The sequence below is a fragment of the Delphinapterus leucas genome, chromosome 9, assembly GCF_059928025.1.
Source record: "Delphinapterus leucas isolate spDelLeu-1000000601 "Yukka" chromosome 9, BTC_Dleu_Yukka2, whole genome shotgun sequence".
Classification (NCBI taxonomy): domain Eukaryota; kingdom Metazoa; phylum Chordata; class Mammalia; order Artiodactyla; family Monodontidae; genus Delphinapterus; species Delphinapterus leucas.
Window position 1 is genome coordinate 38,416,042 of NC_143137.1, and position 20,130 is coordinate 38,436,171.

At 39.6% G+C, this 20,130-nt stretch overlaps 1 protein-coding gene across 2 annotated transcripts in view; it reads left to right on the forward strand.

The window, feature by feature from the left end:
- Window positions 1–20,130, forward strand: part of IMMP2L (inner mitochondrial membrane peptidase subunit 2) — a 935,747-nt gene that overhangs the window by 890,187 nt on the left and 25,430 nt on the right. The gene's annotated exons all lie outside the window — the stretch shown is intronic.

A 20,130-nucleotide genomic window follows, 5' to 3' on the forward strand; every position in this document is an offset into this window, starting at 1 on the left:
GTTTGTTTACATAAAGCAATAATTAGACCCGTTTACGTATACAAGCTTTGACTCTTTTGCCAAGAAGTATAAAATCTTAAAAACTTATTTTTAAAGATATAGTTCTTTGCTCAAAAAAAGATCTATATTTTGAAGTAATCAATGCTGTGAAATATACTTCATGCTACAATTAATAAACAGGTCCATGTTGTCAGCCACACAGTTAATGGTTCTTTCCTAAACTGGTCTTGTCTAAGGAATGTGGTTATTTTTGACATTGTATTGTTTATGAAGAAGGTATTTGTTGAGTGCCCATCATGGATAAAATGCTACACTGAGTAAGGAATAAAAAGACATATTAGACAGGGGTCTGCCTTAGAGGACCATATAGTCAGCTAGGGAAGATAGGGCATAATATGTAATTATAAATAAGGTAACAAGAGAGAAATCTATAGCATTGAGGATGGAAGAGAGTCATTTTTAAAAAGCTGTATGGAAAATGTTGCTGGAGGGCTTCCTTGGTGGAGCAGTGGTTAAGAATCCGCCTGCCAATGCAGGGGACACGGGTTCGAGCCCTGGTCCGGGAAGATCCCACATGCTGCAGAGCAACTAAGCCCATGCACCACAACTACTGAGCCTGTGCTCTAGAGCCCGTGAGCCACAACTACTGAGCCCACGTGCCACAACTACTGAAGCCCATGTGCTTAGGGCCTGTGCTCTGCACCAAGAGAAGCCACCGCAATGAGAAGCCCATGCACTGCAACGAAGAGTAGCCCCCGCTCGCCGCAACTAGAGAAAAGCCCTTGCGCAGCAATGAAGACCCAATGCTGCCAAAAATAAATAAATAAAATTAAAAAAAAAAAAAGGAAAATGTTGCTGGAAGTCAAGGGAGGGGTAGAATGAGGATGTGGAGGTGGTGATGAAGGATGCTTAGAGGAGTGGCAAGAGTAAAGCCATAGGTGCAGAGGAGCCAGGAAATTGTTGTGACCATTTCACTTTGGTAGTTTAGGGCATTAGTTCTCAAGCTTTGATGGACACTGAAGTCACCCTGGAGAACCTGTACGGAGCTTGTGTAGGGTACATGATAAGGGAATAGTGAGAGAAAAGATTGGAAAGGTAGGTAAGTGGGCCTCTTACTGTCTTGCATGCTAGGCCGTTCCTCTTTTACTTACACGAGTAGGCCGTGAAGAACCACTGAAGTGTGATAATCCTGGGAATTATCTGATTGAAGCCAAGCTTAAGAAAATTAATCTGGTACCAGTATGTATAGCAGCTGGAGCAAAACAAGGTTGGAACTGGGAAGTTTGGAATAGAGGTTACTGTGTTCATTCAGGGAAGAGGAAATCAGAACCTGTCCCTGGATGATGGCAGTGAGAATGGGAAGGAGCAGAGGGATTCAAGCAAGGAAGAATCTGGCAACTAATTTTAATAAGATGGTGGTGAAGCAAAACCAGAAGTCTAATTATGGCTCTAAGACTGCAGTTAAGACTGGGCAACAGGGAGATCCCCAAATCAAAAAAACCAGAGTAAGAGGGCTTCCCTGGTGGCGCAGTGGTTGAGAGTCCGCCTGCCGATGCAGGGGACACGGGTTCGTGCCCCAGTTCGGGAAGATCCCACATGCCGCGGAGTGGCTGGGCCTGTGAGCCATGGCCGCTGAGCCTGCGCGCCATGGCCGCTGAGCCTGCGCGTCCGGAGCCTGTGCTCCACAACGGGAGAGGCCACAACGGTGAGAGGCCAGCGTACCAAAAAAAAAAAAAAAAAAAAACAGGGTAAGACACTCACTTGGGGGAAAGTGCTGATGAGCTGGTGTGTTGTGTACATCATATTTGCATAATGAGGAGGACTTCTTGTTGGGAGTGTCCAACAGGCCACTGAGAATCAAGTCTGGATGTCAGGAAAAAGGGCAAGGCTGGAAATAGGGATTTGAGGGTTATTGGCAAAGTGGTGAGAGTTCAAGATACGGCAGTGGATGAGCTTACCAAGGGAGTGCATATAAAGAGAAAAAATATAACCACAGGGAATACCTAGATTCAGGAAATTGGGATGATGATAAGCCAGCAAAACTGGAGCACCTTTAGAGCACTAGGAAGTAGAGTCATCACCAGGGGTGACTTTCTAGCAGGGAATGATCAGCAGGGTTGAAAATTACAGAGGAAGATGGAGACTGAAGACAGGCCACTGATGTTTAAGGTCACTATTTAACAGAATCGTGTAAACAGAAGTCAGCAAACGTTAAGGAATGAGTCAGTGGTCAGGAACTGGCACCATTTATAGTGCAGTGTTATTTTGTTAAGAAAATTCATACTTCCCGGGGACCTTTTAACTGCTGTTAAAGAGTGGGAGGAAATCAAGAAAATATTGCTCATTTACCTAAAAGCAATTCTTTGTGATCTGTCACACATGTAATTTAAAGCAACAATGGAGTCCTCTGATCCTCTGTTTTTCATTACTGCAAATGTCTTTACCAGAGCTAGAAGTCTCTTAGGGATGTTACCTTAATCCAGAGGATTTTGTTTTTATTGAGCTCATCTCAGTATATAGAAAAGCTCCTTCAAAGTTTAGCCTTGTATCAAAAAATGAAACATAACAGCACCCATGTTTTATTGCCATTGTTGATAGAGCTCCTAAGAAGGAACTTTATTGGAACCAGAATTCTTGCAGTCGTTTTTGTACTTATAAACTGACATCATCAGCTAACCAAAAACATTTTTTCTCAAAGGCATAACCCCTAATTGGACACTATTCATGGTTAACAATGGGATACAATATAATGTAGCTATTTTCGACACCTCATTTTCTTCTCTTTTGGTGTTATTTTATTATACTTCAGGCTTCCTCTGCACCTGATTTACTATGGGGTAACATAGTAATTAGTATGTATCAAGGCTCTGCCCTAGAGCTGTGCACTTTGCACCCTTTCATTCTTGTGGCAACCTTGCAAAGTTGATATCTTTGTTCCCATTTCGGCACTGAGAAAAATAAGGCTGAAAGACGTGGAGTCACTTAACCGAAGGTGGTGCAGCTATTCGTTTTTCCAGTATGGATCCCACCGTGACCTCTTGACTCCAAAGCTTACGTTCTCAGCACTCTGCTACCGATGCTTACTTACTCTACTCCTCTGCCCTTGGACCACCTGTGGATCATGTTATTTCAGGAACATGGACAGTGTGCTACTGATACTGAACCATCAGGATTTTTGATGATTAGAGAGCATCTCTTTTGACTCTGTCTTTAACAAATTTGTTTGGGTTGAGATATCCCCTCCAACTTCTTGTGTTAAAAAAATTTTTAAAGTAATGAAGCAGTTGTCTTTTCAGGTTTAAGAGGATACGGAAAAGCCAGCCGGGGCGGTGGGGGGAAGTGCTAAAAGGAAAGGGAAAGCTAATTGGAACTGTTGCTTCAAATGCTGTTAGTACTGGCTACAGTGGGCTAAATATGGCCAGGAATCCTCATGAAAAGGCTTCATCCAAAGGCAGGGCAGGTTCTACTCCTGGTGCTTTGTGCACTCCACCCCCACTTTGGTAAGGAAGATGATTGATGACACTTTCTTAATACTGGGAAGCTGGCACAGAGATGAAGACAGAGCACCAGATATGTGGAAACGTTCATCGTCAGCCAAGTCTCTGTTCCTCTCCCCAGGGCAGTGTGTGTCTCCAGCAGTGGGGCCACAAGGCTAAGCCCAGTCTCTCTTTGGGCTGAAGTCCTGACAATTTAACATTATCTCTGAATTTATAAAGCACCAAGAGTTTTAACAGTACGTATCAGCCTGTTGTACTCTCAACATTAACCTATATGTTAAACAACATAATTGTTTGGTACAACACTAAGAATTTATAAATTAGAGCCAGCATTCAGTTATCTGAGTCAGTGGAGTAAAGTCATGTATAATCCATAGTGTCAGATCAAAGATAATTTGTAACTTTGCGCTGGAAAAATTAATTTGCCCTTGTTATATTTTCCTTAGGCTACTACTGAACTTATCAACCTTTTCCAAGGTGTGTGCGAGTGTGTGTGTGTGTGTGTGTGTGTGTGTGTGTGTATACAGCCAATATGGAGAGAAGAGAGATGACTTCGAATCATTCATAGTTTGGAATATAGAAAGTTTCTGTAAATAAGCCACACACGGTCCATAGTTAGCTCTCAGGAATTCTTTTTGTTTCTTAGTAATCCGACCAGTATTTTTCTTATTGTTGCTATGCCATCTTTGACATGGATCATCTATCATTACATAAACTTGAACTTTAAACATCGTCAGTAATTAACTTTCAGACAATAACTGTGCACAGTCAAAGTCAAAAGACTAAATTTACCCTAATTTCAATATACTGCAATTGCTCTCTCATACAGAGCATCCCAGCTCCTGTCATTGTGCTAGCATGTTTATTGATTGAATGTCGGATAACCCTCGAGAGATTTCTCTGAATTAGCTACTGTAATCAAAGTACAAAAGCAAGAAAACTATTATTTGCAGGAGCTCAAAATCTAACCAAAAAAACCATAGAGGCAATTCAGGAACTTAATATCAGTATTAGAATTGACATTGGGCAATATGCTTCCCCCTCCCAACTTTATTGAGGAATAACTGACTGACAGATATAATTGTATATGTTTAAAATGTAGAAAGGGATGGTTTGATATGCGTGTACACTGTGGGATGATTACCAAGATCCAGATAATTAACACACCCATCACCTCACATAGTTAAGTTTTTCTTTGTGTGTGTGCTTTTAACATGATCACAGCACCATTATTTCTTTGTTGCTTCAAGCTATACTAACAAGATGACTTCTCAAGAAGGCAACAAGATCCTTTACAACTAATAAAAGTAGCAAAAATCTATTCAATAGTTTACATTTCTTCTGTTTTTATTTACTTAGTAGTGAACCTGATTAAAAATAAATAGATCATAATATTTAAACTAGAAGATTTATAATTACCCTCCATAAATAGTATTATTCCTCATAAATAATACAGCCATTTAAGTAGCGTTTTTGGTTCACACAATTTATTTCTGACCAAAGTGGTATTAAGAGTGTGAAATTAATTTAAAACTCAGCTAAAAATCTTAGAAAGCATTTTACTTACTCTTCTGAAAGAAAAATGTTTAAAAGTAACAAAACAGTTATTTCCATTAGAGGAGATATTTTGATCAGTCTGCTGATTTGTTTTTATATTATATATTTAGTCCATGAGTTACATACATATATACAAATGTATAACCACACTAGGTGAACATCATTTTCAGAATTTTAATAGGTTTTTTCTGGATCTTTACATGTTCTCTAGGCACAGTCAAAAAAAAAAATAGCAACTGCAGTTTTAAAGGTGACTTACAACTATTTCCTCCCCTAATCTCTGCTCTATTGTCAATGCTTACCTTTTTACAAGCTGAGAGCAGTATGTCTCTACTTGTGCAAAAGTCTCACAAGCCTTGGAGGTGGGTGTGTTACTGCTCAGCAAAATGTATTGATGCTTGCATGTAGCTGACAGCTTCCTAGCATTACGTTTGAAATGCAATGTCCCCCCAGGTCTGTGTCCTTAGCACTCTTACTTTCTTCTCTAGGTGAGCACATTAATTCCTGTGGGTACAATTGGGTGATTCCTGAATGTCTAAGTTCTACTCGCCACCATTGTCTGGACTCTTGCACAGAATTTTCAGTTGCATTCGGGATCTCTTCCCGTGACATTCAACAGGATCCTCAGATTGATAATCCAAAACTGAACTCATCATTTCCCATATCTGCTCCTTCTACTGTGATCCCTCTATTATTAATAGCATTACCATCTTTCCAGGCAGGTGAGAAATGAGCTATCTCTACACCTTGTTCTTTTCTCAGCTCCCAGGTCCAGTCAGTTGCTAAATTATATCTAGTCTAAATCCACATCATCTCCTGTTTCATTAATTTAATCAGTCAACATTTTTTGAGCTTCTTTCTACTTTCATTCCCTTGATTTAGAATATGACGGTGCCTGCTTCAAGAAGCTCATACTTAGTAAGATACAAAGAACTAAACAGACCCTCATTGTACAGGGTGGTAATTACTAGTTATCATAAGTAAGCCCAGACTGCAGAGAATGGCAAGAGGGCTTGGAGGCCTTCCAGGAGGAAGTACCATGTAAGATATGTCTGGAAGGATGAAGGGGACTTATCCAGGTAAACAGTGAAAGAAAGCCTTTCAGGAGGCAGAGAAAGCAGTATGTGCAGAGGTGTGGGAGTGATTCTGGTACAAGTTGAGGAGTACTGAGACATAAAGCGGAGGTCCACTAATGAAGGACCAGACATACCGTGCCAGGAAATGTGGATTTCATTCCCGAAGGCTCCTTTCGTTTCTTTTCTCTTATACACAATCATATCTCTTGGCAGCACCATTGCAAAAAATCTCCTGACTGTTCTCTTGCTCTCCACTTTCTTGCCTTGCTTTTTCTTTCCTTCGACTGTGGGCAGAGGTGGCATCCCCTGTTACAGGGTTGGACATATATCTCCTCCTAATCCTTCAATGGCCTGTGCTGCTCACCAGATCACTCTCATCTCCTGCAACCTCTGCTTCTGCCAAACACATCCTGTGGATCAAGCTTGTGACAGCCATCTTCCCATCTGAGTTGTAAGCTCCTCAAGGCCAGAGTCTATGGCTCATACATCTTGGTACATTTAGAACATCATGCCCTGTGCTCTTCACATAGTAGGCTTTTAAAAAATATTTAAGTCCCTTATTAATTTGAAGAGTAAATATATTAAGAATAATAGTTATGATTAAATTTTTTTTGTAGGCTTTTATGTATCTATGGTGTTGATTTGCCCACTTCTTCGTTTTCCAGGCTCTTTTATGCACATGCACATAACCGCATTGCTGTAGTAAGCACTGCCTTTCTTGTCACCGCCAGCAAGCATTCCTTACAGCCCGGTGACTTGTAATGTGTTCTGCTGCTACAAATCAGCAACAGTTCCCAAAGTGGCATGGATGTGTACAAACCTTAATGTGCAATGTTTGGTTTTTTTCCTGCAGAAAATGAAAGGCCTCACTATTCCCTGGGGAGAAAGCAGGTTTAGAAAGCATCAATGCAGGGCCCCATGCCAAACATTACAGTTTCCAGGGCTCTACGCTTTGTATCGCTAACAGGTATGGTGAAAACGGCTTTGAACTAGGAGCCAGTGCTGAGTCCCAGCCCTAACTGACTGGGCAGCATTTCTGAGCCTCAATTTCCTCACCTGTGGGACTGGGGATTAGACCTAATTTCTAAATATCCTTATAAACATTATTCATGTGTAAGGATTTCCATGGCAGTATATTCATCAGGTATCTTGGTTGCAAATAACACAAACTCACCCTAATTTAAGTAGAAAAGATGTCATTGGAAGGATATCGATATTGGATATCACTGAATGGGTGGGATGAAAACAGGCCTTGGGAATTAGACAGTTAGCAACATAGGACACCCTTATGTCACACATAGGAGCAGGATGATGGGTTTGGCAATTGGTGTCCCTGCACACTTCCTGGCACTCTCCTCTCTGCCAGTAATCTCTGACTATTCCTGTGCCTTTGCATCGCTCCCTTCACATTCATAGCCCTGGATGTGAGTATCCAATTGGTTGAGCCCTGGTCATGTGCCTACCCTCAGCTATTGGCAATGGAGAGAAGGAACATCTGGACCATCCAGCTTGGGGTGTTAGGCAGTGGATGAAGGCATTTCTTCTCACCAAGACTTGTACAGACACAAAAAGGTGGTTGAGATGGGCGGTACCACACACGCCACACCCATACCTATAATGATCTCAGTGATCCTTAAGAACCTGCTTCACCATGTGTACCTTTATCACTTCAAATACCTGGTGGATATTTCTTCTAGAGAAGCCAGTTTTGCTAGGGTTTAGACCATTCTTTCAATTACCTTTTATTATACTGCATAATTTCTTTTTTCCTTATCAACACAATTCTTTGGATTTTGGTAAGCTTAAATTTAAGAACAGTAGTTATAGCGCTGACCACTAAGATATTGTTCTGGGATGAGGAAAAGGGCTGAGTGCAGTAGATCATCAATTCCAGCTCATCCTTCATTTGTAGATACACAGCCAGATTTCTGGATCAGGAATTATCTCCAGCCACAAACAATACAGAACAGATCTTGTATATCAAAAACACAGATGAAAGAAATATTTAGAAAAGATCATTTAAAGGGCATTCTATCTATCTGTGCTGCCAGGTAATCTAAGTACTTATCATTGGAATAAGTTAGGTCTCTAGATTACATACAAGACGACATCGCCTCAATCATTTGGCAGAACAGCTGATTGCCAGTAAGCTGAACTGTCCTACTGTCTTTTAGGTGGAACCTACTTCCATGCACATTGTCCATTTTGATGCTTCGAGTATCCTGGGACAGAGCCCATGTGAGAAATAGCTTGCAGAAATTTAATCAGATAAAAACTTAGCTTCCCTTAAAAATTGGGACACTTCCCCCTCTTCTATGAGAGCTGTGTAAGCTAGCTATCTGAGAGCCACCATGAGGAAGAAAACATGCTACGTACCAAGTGTGCTCTCCACAGCAACTATCTTGGCTCTCGTAGTTGTCACTTTTATTCATCTTCTTTTGTTCCTGGTTGGTTGTTTTGTAAGTCTCCTCGATTTCTTTTTTTTTTTTTTTTGAAAAAAGAATAAAAGAGGGATGGGAAGTAGGGAGAGATGGTAAGATAGAGACTGGATGCCAGGTAACCACCCAAATGAACAGAGGTAACCATGGTAGGGATGTGACTGCACCCACCATAGCAGCAGGTCTGGCAACGGCTACTGGATACCTTGTTGTCCCAAATCCTCTCCTACCAATGGCAGTCTGGTTTGTCTCAGCAGCTGTCTGCCCAGTGGCCTAAATATGGTTTAAATCAATGTCAACAACAATAAAGACTTTTACGCCCCTCCCCTCATGTATTTATATGAACCGTTTTATCTCCTACATAAAAATAGCATGTGGGACACGAGCTACTGGAGAGAACAGAAGCAAGCAATGAGACATCATCAGTAATGTCATCCTCCACTGTGGTCTATTGATACTGTGAGTTTCTAACTACCCAAATTATATTCAAGTATTTCATCACCTGCTTAATCAAGCTGCAAAATTATGTGGTGAAGAGACTGGTGCATAAACATTAATCCTGGGAAATTAATTCATGAGAATTAGCTGGAGATAACCCTAGAGGCCTGTTTTGTTTCTATTTCTGCATAAAATGTTGAACTATTTACTGAAGGTGCCGCGGTTGGGGGGGACGGGAATGATTATGCATGATTCTGTAGTTACCTAGAGAGAATCCTGAAGAGGCCATGAAGTGACCTGAAGATACATTCTGATTAAAGCTCAGTCTTGAACAGGAAAATTGCTTTGAAATGATTAAAGTTAAAATTGTTGATAATGAAGGAAAACACTTGCCCTAGAATGAGGTCTTTAGAAGAGAGAATCTCATTTTGAATCTTTTGTAAAGCATATGACTTTCCTTTTCGATGGCAAAGTACTGGGTTGTATCAACCTATCACATCGTCTCAATTTTGCAACTCAGTGGGGGGGGGGGGCAAGGAGGATTAGGAGAATGCTCTAGACAGAAATCTGGCAGGGGATGTCACTGGGTAAAGGTCTACCCTCAGGAGAGGGAAGTCTCCATCATCCCTGGGAGCCAGCTTAGATGCATCGGCTCAGTGGAACCTTCCCAAGGCCTGACTGCAGTCTCTGCTCCCAGGGCACTTGGCTCCTTATATGTCTGTCATATTGGATTGTATTTTGATGTTCTGTTTAAACATCTGTCTTTCCCGCCAGTTGGTGAGGTCCTAGACGGGGTCCCATCCCACCTAGGACTGAGCCCAAAACTCTGGTTACATTTATCCTCTTTGGTAGATATTCATCTTTGCAGATATTATAGTAATACTATATCTAAAACTTGGAGGGCAAATGTGTTTCAGAAATCAGACTGTTTGGATGTTGAAAAGGTGGTATCAGTGTCTACACACAGCATCTAAACAGTATCTATGCCATATAACATAACGTTCCCAGCAGAGTCTGGGGCAACTTCTATAATCAAGCACGTTAATACTTCTGCAGCAACAATTATGAATAGGCACACTGCAGGGGATAAATAAAGGGTATGATTTCCTAACAGTTTAGGTCATGTCTGGTTTTGCTACCAGAGAGTTACAAAACAATTGAACTTTCGGAGCTCTTTGGAGTTTGGAATTGTAGATAAGGTACTGTGAGCCTGTATTATACATCTTTAGGAAGGAAAGCGTTCTCATCCAAGGGAAATATTCCCAGGTACAAGGACCCTTCCTCTTGTCACTTCAGGGAGGAGAAAGAGAACAGCGCTGGGATTTTCTGGATGGTGACGTGTTCTCATAACTGGTGCTGCTACTAGGGTCCCTGTGGGAGGGGGGCAATGGAAGTGGTCCATTCCCCACAAATAAAGCTTTCTCAGTGTGCCACCACTGCCTCTGTGCCTTTTACCTTACCTGCTGCTGCTTCCCCTCTGTTCTAACTTATTTCTCCATTTTTCTAGAGCTTTCCTTCTCCCCTCCTTTCTTCCTATATATTCTTTTGCTCACCAGCTTAGGTCTTAGGAGTGTTGATACTTTCCTTGTTTGTCTTCTGCATAATTCTTTAGTACATGACCCTCCTGCCTCTCATTCACCTCTACAACCAAAGCTTTGCCATTCCTAGTTTGTGTTTGAGTAGATGCCAGTCAGTGCTTGCTTAGACTTCAAGCAGTCTCCCTACATGTTTTTGTTTAGAGGACTATGTTTATCTGCTCAACACTGTGTAGATAAGCATCTTGGGAACGTGTGCTGGTTGACAAGCCACTACTACTCTCTTTCTGACCCTTGTCTACTGTATCAAACAATGTTAATGAAAACCTCAGGTTTGTATATGTTAATCCATGTGTAAAAATAAAGTAGGTGCTATCATTTCTATCCTTCAGACTTACAAAAATATCCTTTTCATAATATTTTAAAACAGTGCCGTTGCTTATTTTTCCATATGGTATGTTTTTGCCTGTCTTTATTTCTAATTCTTTTTGATTCACTTAGACCACGCATCTGCTTTTGTTCATAATTTCAAGAGAGCTCACTTTTATGCTCTCTGATAAAGGAACTATTTTGTTCTCCTCAACCTCTTTCGCTTAGTCTTTTAGGTTGTTTTTAAGTACCTGCCTTGAGTGTTGTTGTTGTGTAACACTGACAGTCCCAGAAAATGGTGACCACAGAGGCAGGGCCAGGGAGGCAAATCTCTGCACTATCAGGGCATCCTTCTCTGTGGAGCTGAGTACCAGCAACACCCACAGTGGAAGCCGATGTTGCTCTGTCTCTTCTCTGTGTGAGCGTTGCACTTTTCCATCCAGCGCTTGATGGCGTTGTGTTTTCCTTGGTGACGGACACCAAGATGCAGTGGGTGAGATGTTAGACGTCTGTTCCTTGTGGCTGGCACTGTGATGATCTATGCTGTCCTCCATTTAGTTGGAGTCCTTCCACGGGATTAGTAACTGGTGTACAGTGCTCTGCTCCCTCGGGATTGATCACCAGTGCACAGAACCTGCCCTGCGCTCTCCACTTGCAGCATCATGTTGAATGCACGGTACCAAAGCACGGGCCCTGAGTGAAGTGCCATGTTTCTCTCCAGTGTCCTGCTCTCCAGGTACCACTTGCATCTCTGGTCTTATCAGTAGTTATCAAGACAACATCCTCTTTTGTGGTACTCCAGTCCAGAAAGAGTTTGTCAATACAGCAGTGAGCAGTGTTCCCTGGCTGCCACTGTGAGCAGACTGAGGTGGATGTTGTATTCAGGAAAAGTTTAATGTGTGGAAGAGGACAAGTAGCCAGAATTTTGGTCTGTTACTCAAAAGCCAACGGTACTCATCCCAGGAGACTGAGGACCAGTCATTATACATTTCTCTCCTCCCTAATATTGTTCATTTGTTTTGGAGGTAAATGGTGGTCACCAGAGGCAATCCAAACCAATTTTCTTTGCCTGTGTAATATATTTAAAAATTCTTAAGAGGCAGTAAATATAAAAATTTAAAATCTATGTATTTCATGTATATGTTTTAAATTCCATACTGTAACTTTAAAAAATTCTTTTGAGACTGGACCAAAGAACTGTATCAAGAACTGTATCACAGTTTTTTGGTAGCACTAGTTTGTGGTCAATCCACGGTGGCACATCATCTGTAAAGCTCTTATGTCACTTAATATTGTTTTCTAGCAAACTATGGATGTTTCTCCTAAGATAAGTTAGGGAATTTCCTTGATGCCCAGATCAGAAAATATAGCATTTCCAGATTTTAGCTTTCCTCTTTAATGAACATTCACTCATTCAACAAATATTTGTTGCTGAAAAGTAATTCCTAATCTTGGATGAAACATTGTCCTTTTCAGAAAACATTTTAATCACATAAACTTGGAAGTTTTATGCTTCACCTGATTTTTCATATTGGTCTTCTTCTGACCCTGGCTCTAGTTCTGAACATCTTTTTAAAAAGGAGTTTGCTCACATTAACAGTCATCTTCTTTCTTCCTTCCTTAACTTCTTTTCTGTGTTTTCCCCTCTGTCCTATCTCTAGACTCATGTGCTTATGTTTGTCCTTGCTCAGCAATGACCAGTACAAAGTAACTGGTTTTATTTTTATTATTTTACCACAGTACTCACAGACTGTCCTTGCAAGCTCTTCCTTCAACAGAGGGTGCCCTGAAGCCAAGAATCAGAAGAGTGTTCTGTAGACTGTAGCCCTGTGGGAATGGGTGGAGGGAACCAGAGTGACACACACCTGTGCCCCTGGCACCTGAAGCAAAGGCTGGGCCCATGGAGGCTGTGTCTGCCAGATGCCAAAATAACTTCTTAGTGGAGCCAATTCGATCAAAGACAGGTAGTTCACTGTAAATTTAGTCCATGTGGTCCCTTGGCAGCATGTGGACAAAACAAGCCAGTTGACTGATAGCACTGATCACTTTCCAGACAGTAATTTTGGTGTTTGCCAGAGAAGGGATTTCTAAAGAGGGGAGCAGGAATATATAGGGGGTGTTTATAGTGATCCCTTGGATGCAAAATAAATAAATAAATAAGTAGAACTTTGGATCTGAAAAATAAGAATTTGAGCTTTACTAACATTTGGTTTTATAGAGTGTTAATACTAATACATATGTATATATAATTTTAATATACTTTTATATAATTATATATTATATAATTTTATATTTATATATTATATATACAATTTTAAATATATAAATACAAAGGTGAATTCTCAAGTATTTTTGCTAGTGGGGTACACAATCAAAATAGTTTGGTGACAAATATTCTAGATCCTTGATTCCCCATCTTTGGGCAAAGGAGTTATTGTAAGAGGCTCATTAATACATGTAAATGGACCTATTTTCTCATTCAGTAGATACTAAAAATACAATGGTCTGCTAAGGGTTTATAATGTTTAATGTGTTTTTGGTGTTGTGTTTTAAAATTTACTGTAAAAGTGAATTCCTCAAGCCTAAAAATACTGTGAATCCACTGGAGGAGACACATCTACACAGGGAACACAAACGAGCAAAGAGAGGGGAGCGTTGAGTCCCAATAAAATATTAGGTTGGTTGGTCAGAGTATTTAAGCTATTGAAAAAAATTGTGTTCAATACATGCGTAAGCATCTCTCTTTCTCTCTCGCTCTTTAATAACAGATTTTTTTTCCTTTTTTTTCTCATCCTCTTCCTTTGTTCCCCTATTTTGTATGAATATTGGGACATCTCAGGAGCTGGCTTCCAGCACAGTGTTCCTTTTTATTTATGTCTGTATTGGTTTACTAGGGCTGTCGTAACAAAATACTACAGACTGCATGGCTTAAACAAATTTTCTCACAGTTCTGGAGCCTAGAAGTCCAAGATCACTGTTGGTGAGTTTGGTTTCTTCCAAGGCCACTCTCATTGGTATGCAAGTGACTGTCCTTTTGCTGTGTGCCTACATGGTCTTTCACCTGTCTACGTGCAACCCTGTTACCTCTTTGTGTGCCTTAATCTCCTCTTCTTACAAGCATACCATCAGATTGGGTTAGGGCCTCCCCTAATGACCTCATTTTATCTTAGTCCCTTCTTCAAACGCCCTATCTCCAAACACAGTCACATTCTGAGGTACTAGGGGTTAGGGCTTCAGTATATGAATTTGGGGGGAACACACTTCTGCCCATAATGTGCATTTCCTTTTGATAAATCTACTTGTTTCAGGAAAGTATGTGGGACCTAGGAATATCAAGAAGTAGTATGATTGGGGTGACCGTACCTTAGTTTGTCCAGGACAGTCTTGAACAAATTACTATCCTTACTTAATTTAAAAAGTGCCCCCATTGACTGTCAGAAGTGTCTCATTTGTATAATAAATTATATGGTGATGATCCTGATACAGATATTCGAGAGCCAGAGGGCATGCATTAAAGCCTCAGCTCAAAAAATGTACTGTTATACCTGAGTTTACTCAACTATGAAGTAGAGACAATAATAGTACCTGCATCAGGGTTATTGTGAGAATTAAATGAGTCAGTATGTGTAAGTAAGTCGTTTGGAACATCACCCCGAAAATAAACACTGTGTGTGACACTGAGTAAGCACAGAGGAAATATGTTTGTCAGAGGTGATTATATTTGTAGGTATGATGGTTAATTTTGTGGGTCAACTTGGCTGGGCCAAGGTGCCTAGATGTTTGGTCAAACATCATTCAGCGAGAGTGGTTTTGGATGAGATTTACATTTAGATGGGTGGACTTTGAAAGCAGGTTGGATAAGTCACACCCACATACTACAGATCTGTCAGTTGAAGGCCTGAAAAGAACAAAAGGCTGACATTCCCCCAACCAGGGAGGAATTTACCAGCAGATGGCCTTTGAACTTACTTAAACTATAGCTCTTTCCTGAGTCTCTAGCCTACTGGCCCTCTGCATCAGATTTTTGGACTCACCAAGTCTCCATAATTGTGTGAGCTAATTCCTTAAAATAAATCTCTTCCTATATATACACACATCTTATTGGTTCTGTTTCTCTGGAAGACCATGCCTAACACAGTATGTGTGGACACCAAAGCTGTACCTGAAGAGAACTTTTAAATTGTTTAAAGTTTAATATATTTCTGGATTTTTATGCCCTTTTAAATTCACTGTGTTCTTTGCATGTCTATGTACATACCAACCAAAAAAAAAAAAAAAAGATCTGTGACAAGATAGCTAAGAGAGTGACTAGGCACTCTCTATCTTAATCTCAGTCTTTAAAAAACAGTTATATTTTGCATTCCCATACCATATTTAAAAATGATACTGACATTATCCATCTGTGGGAATTTTCACCATTATTTATAATTATGAAGATGAATCATTTTTTTTCAGGAAGTTAGAGTAGCATCTCTAATAAATGTTTGGAATAAAATTATAATAGGTTTTGGTAAACTGAATGTTGATTTTAAAAAAATTTAATCACTCTGTAAAAATTGATCTCCGAAACTAAGAAATCAGGCAAAAATATTGGCAAGAGTTCAGCCAAGTTAAAAGATTGGCAGATCAACCTTATGAAAAAAGTTAAACAATTTGGAAAAGCAAATAAAGGCTTGAGGAACAACTGAGTAGCAGCTATCAAATCTAAAAAGGGTTATTGTGGAGGGGATGGAGACCAGCTGTTCTCTAGCTCAGCTGAGCCCAGACAAGAACAAAAATAGATTAAAAAAACGGCAGCATGACAGACCATTTAGATCTAGGCTTCTGCAGTTAATATGGTTAGAATGGTTACTTAGGAGTTCCAGATATATTCAAGAGAGTTTTTAAAGTTGGTTAGGTTTACCTTTTTTCTTGGTGTGAAGCCAAGTGGAAAGTCCAGATCTAGATTTCTAGTGGGGTTAATCAGAATCGCTTGGATGTGGGATAGGGCTTTTGTAAAAGCCACAGGCTCCCTCTTTATGAAGTGATAGGAAGTGGTTTCCAGGATATGCTGTTAAGAATAAAGGTACCATGCAAAAGGGAATATATACCTTCAGTATGAGAAAAAAGGGAAATAAGAATGTAATAGATAAAAACTGATAAAAATATGTATTTGGGTTTCTTTTTTGGAAAAAAATGGATAAACCAGAAACTAATTAATATAGTTAGCCTATTAGAGAGGTAAGGTAGCAGATGGGAGTGGAACGTCCGTGTATTTTTTATTAGTTTATTATTTCCTATTGCTGTTGTAATAAGTCACCACAAGTTTAGTGGCTTAAGACAACGTAAGTTTATTATTTTACAGTTCTGGAGGCCAAAAGTCCAAAATGGGCACTAGGCTAAAATTAAGGTATCAGCGGGGCTGCCTTTATTCTGGAAGCTTTAGGAGATAATTTGTTTCCTTGCCAGCTTTCAGAGCCCACCTGCATTCCTTGGCTCATGGCCCTGTTCTGCATCAGCATCTTCAAATCTCTCTCTGAATCTGACCCTTCTGCCTAGCTGGTCTACATTTAAGACCTTTGTGATTACATTTGTATCCATGGGATCCTATAGGATAGTCTCCTTATCTTAAGACCAACTGATCAGCAACCTTAAATCCATCTGTAACCTTAATTCCCTTTTTGCCCTGGAACATTACATATTCACACCTTCTGGGGATCAGGATATGCACCTTGGGAGTTTGTGTGGGGACATTATTCTGCATGCCATACCTTTTAAGAATAATTTTACTCTTAAACCACTTAAATATTTATTCAAAAGTTAAATTGAATCAAAAAGGATAACAAAAGCAAACTCTAAAATTGAATACAAATAGAAACAAATGGGCCTAACTATATATCGAATGGAAATATAACTGTATATTGGGAAGAAAAAAAGACTGAATTCAATTAAGTTTTGAATACAGGACTCTGCCAATACACCCTTAAAATGAGATCTATTTTAAGGACCAAAGTAATTGCAAAGAAATCTCGATTTTTACTCAGAAAATTTGTTGTTGGTAGTATTGATAGTATAGTGATCTCAAAACTATTTTTTGTGTATTTTAGGATAGTGTAAATGGGTTGTTATGGGGAGACAGAGTGCTCACTCTGGAAGAAGGGAGACAGAAATAGGGAATGCATGAAGGTAAGAGAGAATCCTGTGGTTTGGGGCTTTTTATGTTTATCCCCTGAAATGGCATAGAAGATTGACACCCCCAGGAGCAATGAGCACATCTAGTACCAGATCTTGATTTCTAAGTAGCATTCCTTGATAAAAGAAACCAAGGCTCTTTAAAGAGATGTCTAATTTCAGAGGGAACAGGTATAAAGTACAAGGTAAGCCCACAACACCTAATGGTACCAAAAAGTTAGGAAGTGCTCAAAGATTCATGGAGACATATCCAAAAATGAACAAAGGACTCCCACTGGCCCAATGTAGGACATCTGAGTATCAAACAAACCAAATTATAGTAAGATTTTGAATTTAAAAAGGAATCTTTTATGTTAAAAGATAGGCATTTGGGGACTTCCCTGGTGGTTCAGCGGCTAAGACTCCGTGCTCCCAATGCAGGGGGCCTGGGTTTGATCCCTGTTCAGGGACCTAGATCCCGCAAGCCACAACTAAAAGATCCTGTGTGCCACAATTAAAAAAAAAACTATATATATATATATATATATATATATACACACACACACACATATATATATATGTATATATATATATATATATATATAGGCATTTGAGGTTGGAGGGGACAGCACTTCTTAAGAGAAGAAGGGAAGCTAATAAACGTAAAATAAATAACAAATTTAGAAAGGATAATTGATTATCCTGTTTCAGGCAGGATAATCAATAGATTTTAAAATTATTAGATGCTTTAGAAACCAGCTTCCTTCAGAGAGCAGTGAGATGATATGTTGTTGACATACAGGATATTTACATTTCAAAATATCATCCCCCTGATTACTTATTACAAAAGGAAAATGATTGATTGGTTTGCAAGAGAAACCTGGTCAACCTCACCTTAATCGAATGATCAAACTTCACATGACATGAGGTGAACTGATATTTTGTGCCTCCTGATGTGATAAAATGGTAAGAATATAATATCAACTATATGGTATTCTTGCCAAGAACACTTGACTCTAATCAGGAGGGGAAAAAAATCGGGCAATTACAGATGTAGAACCTCTAGATTAAGCCAAATGGAAACTGAAGCATCATAGTCACAATCATGATGCAATTTATGATCCTCAGTTGAAAATTAAAAAAATAAAATCACTCTGAAACACATTTGGACAATTGAAAATGTTTGTATATGGATTGTATATTAAGTAATATTGTATCAATATTAAATGTCTTGCATATAATGTATTGTGTTCATGTAGGAAAGTGTCTTAGGTGATACACGCTGAAGTATTGGGGGATAAATTCAGCATAATGACAACTTTCAAATGTTTTCAGGAAAAAGTATATGTGTAGAAATACATATATGCACATATGAGAGGGGAATGAATGCAGCAAAATGTAAATAACTGGTGAATTTTGGTGAATAGAGCTGTTTTTTATACAACATTTTCAAATTTTCTGTAGGTTTGATTTTTACAGTAACAAGTTGAAGAAAAATTCCTTTATTGGGCCCATGGGCTTCTTGGTACCCTTTGGGCTTATTTTGTTTGTATTTCAAGATGTTGTGAATGTTTACTTTTTTTTTTTTAATGTTTCTGGTTATCTATTTGGAAGTGTCTCCCTTGACATCCAGCTCTAAGTCTTTGGGCAGTGTGTTTTTTCAAATGCATATAAATAGAAGAACTTTAATGAAAGCAGTGTCATATGTTAATTACTATGGAGCTCCAATTTATAGGAAAAACATTTGAAAATAAAATGGACACATAGTATCTGGTTTATAGATGGCACTCAATGAGTGTGTTTTGTAAGCTTCTGCATACCATTAAAATATTACCTGATAGCACCAACAAAAGGCACAGATTACCCTTCACAGGTCTGAGGGAGGGCCTGGAAATCTTTGAGTATAGGGCCTTGATCTGCATTTTAAACCAGTTTGCTACATTTTTTCTTTTTTTTTTTTTTTTTTTGCTACGTTCTTTGGAGCACTGCAGTTCATGTCCCTAGGGAGCCCTGACATGTCTTTAAGGGCTCCCTCCCTCTCAGGACTCAGTCTTATATCCTCCAGGAGAAGTTCCCTTCCCTTGCCTCCTCTTCCATCCTGGTATGTCTTTTACCATCTGCAGTGATTTTCATATAGATTTTCCTCCACTTATGATAGGGTTACATCCTGATAAACCCACTGAAGGTTGAAAAATCTTAAGTAAAAAATGCATTTAATAAACTTAACTTACCAAGCATCATGGCTTCGTCTAGCCTACCTTAACCGTGCTCAGAACATTTAACATTAGCCTACGGTTGGGCAAAATTAGCTAACACAAAGCCTATTTTATAATAAAGTACTGAATATCTCATGTAAGGTATTGAATACTGTACTGAAAGTGAAAAACAAAATGGTTGTAAGTGTATCAATTGTTTACCCTTGTAATTGTGCAGCTCAAAGACACTGCTCAGCATCACAAGAAAGTATCAGTATCATACCGTATATTGCTAGCCTGGGAAAAGATCAAAATTGGAAGTATGATTTCTACTGAGTGCGTCTTGCTTTCACACCATCATAAAGTCAAAAGTCATAAGTCGAACCATCATCAGTAGAAGACCGTATACTGGATTTTTTCCCCTTGGTTTCCCACCTCTCCCCGTGAGCAGTAGATCCAAATTGCTCAGTGTACTTTCGGTGGAGGCACCCTACCCAGTCTCACACCTAACTTCTGCTGCTCATCCAGTATGTGGGACAGTATTTTTTACAACATATAGATATTTTTAAGGTATCTCTGATTTTCTACCAAAAAAAAAAGAAAAAGAAAAAGTCTCTCTGAGATACTGGGAACGCTGGAGGAAATTCTGAGAATGTAAACCAGATTCATGCCTCCGGGGGTTAAGCAACCAGTCTACTGACGATAGAGGTTAAGGGTGCAGCCCCTGAACTTGGACTGCCCAGCCTTGAAGCCAGCCTCTGTGGTTTGAGAGCTATGTGACCTCTGGCTAGTGCTTTAACCTCCCTGAACATAGTTTTCTCTTATGCAAAAAGGGGATATCAGTACCTACCTCAAATGGTTGTATTAAAGGAACT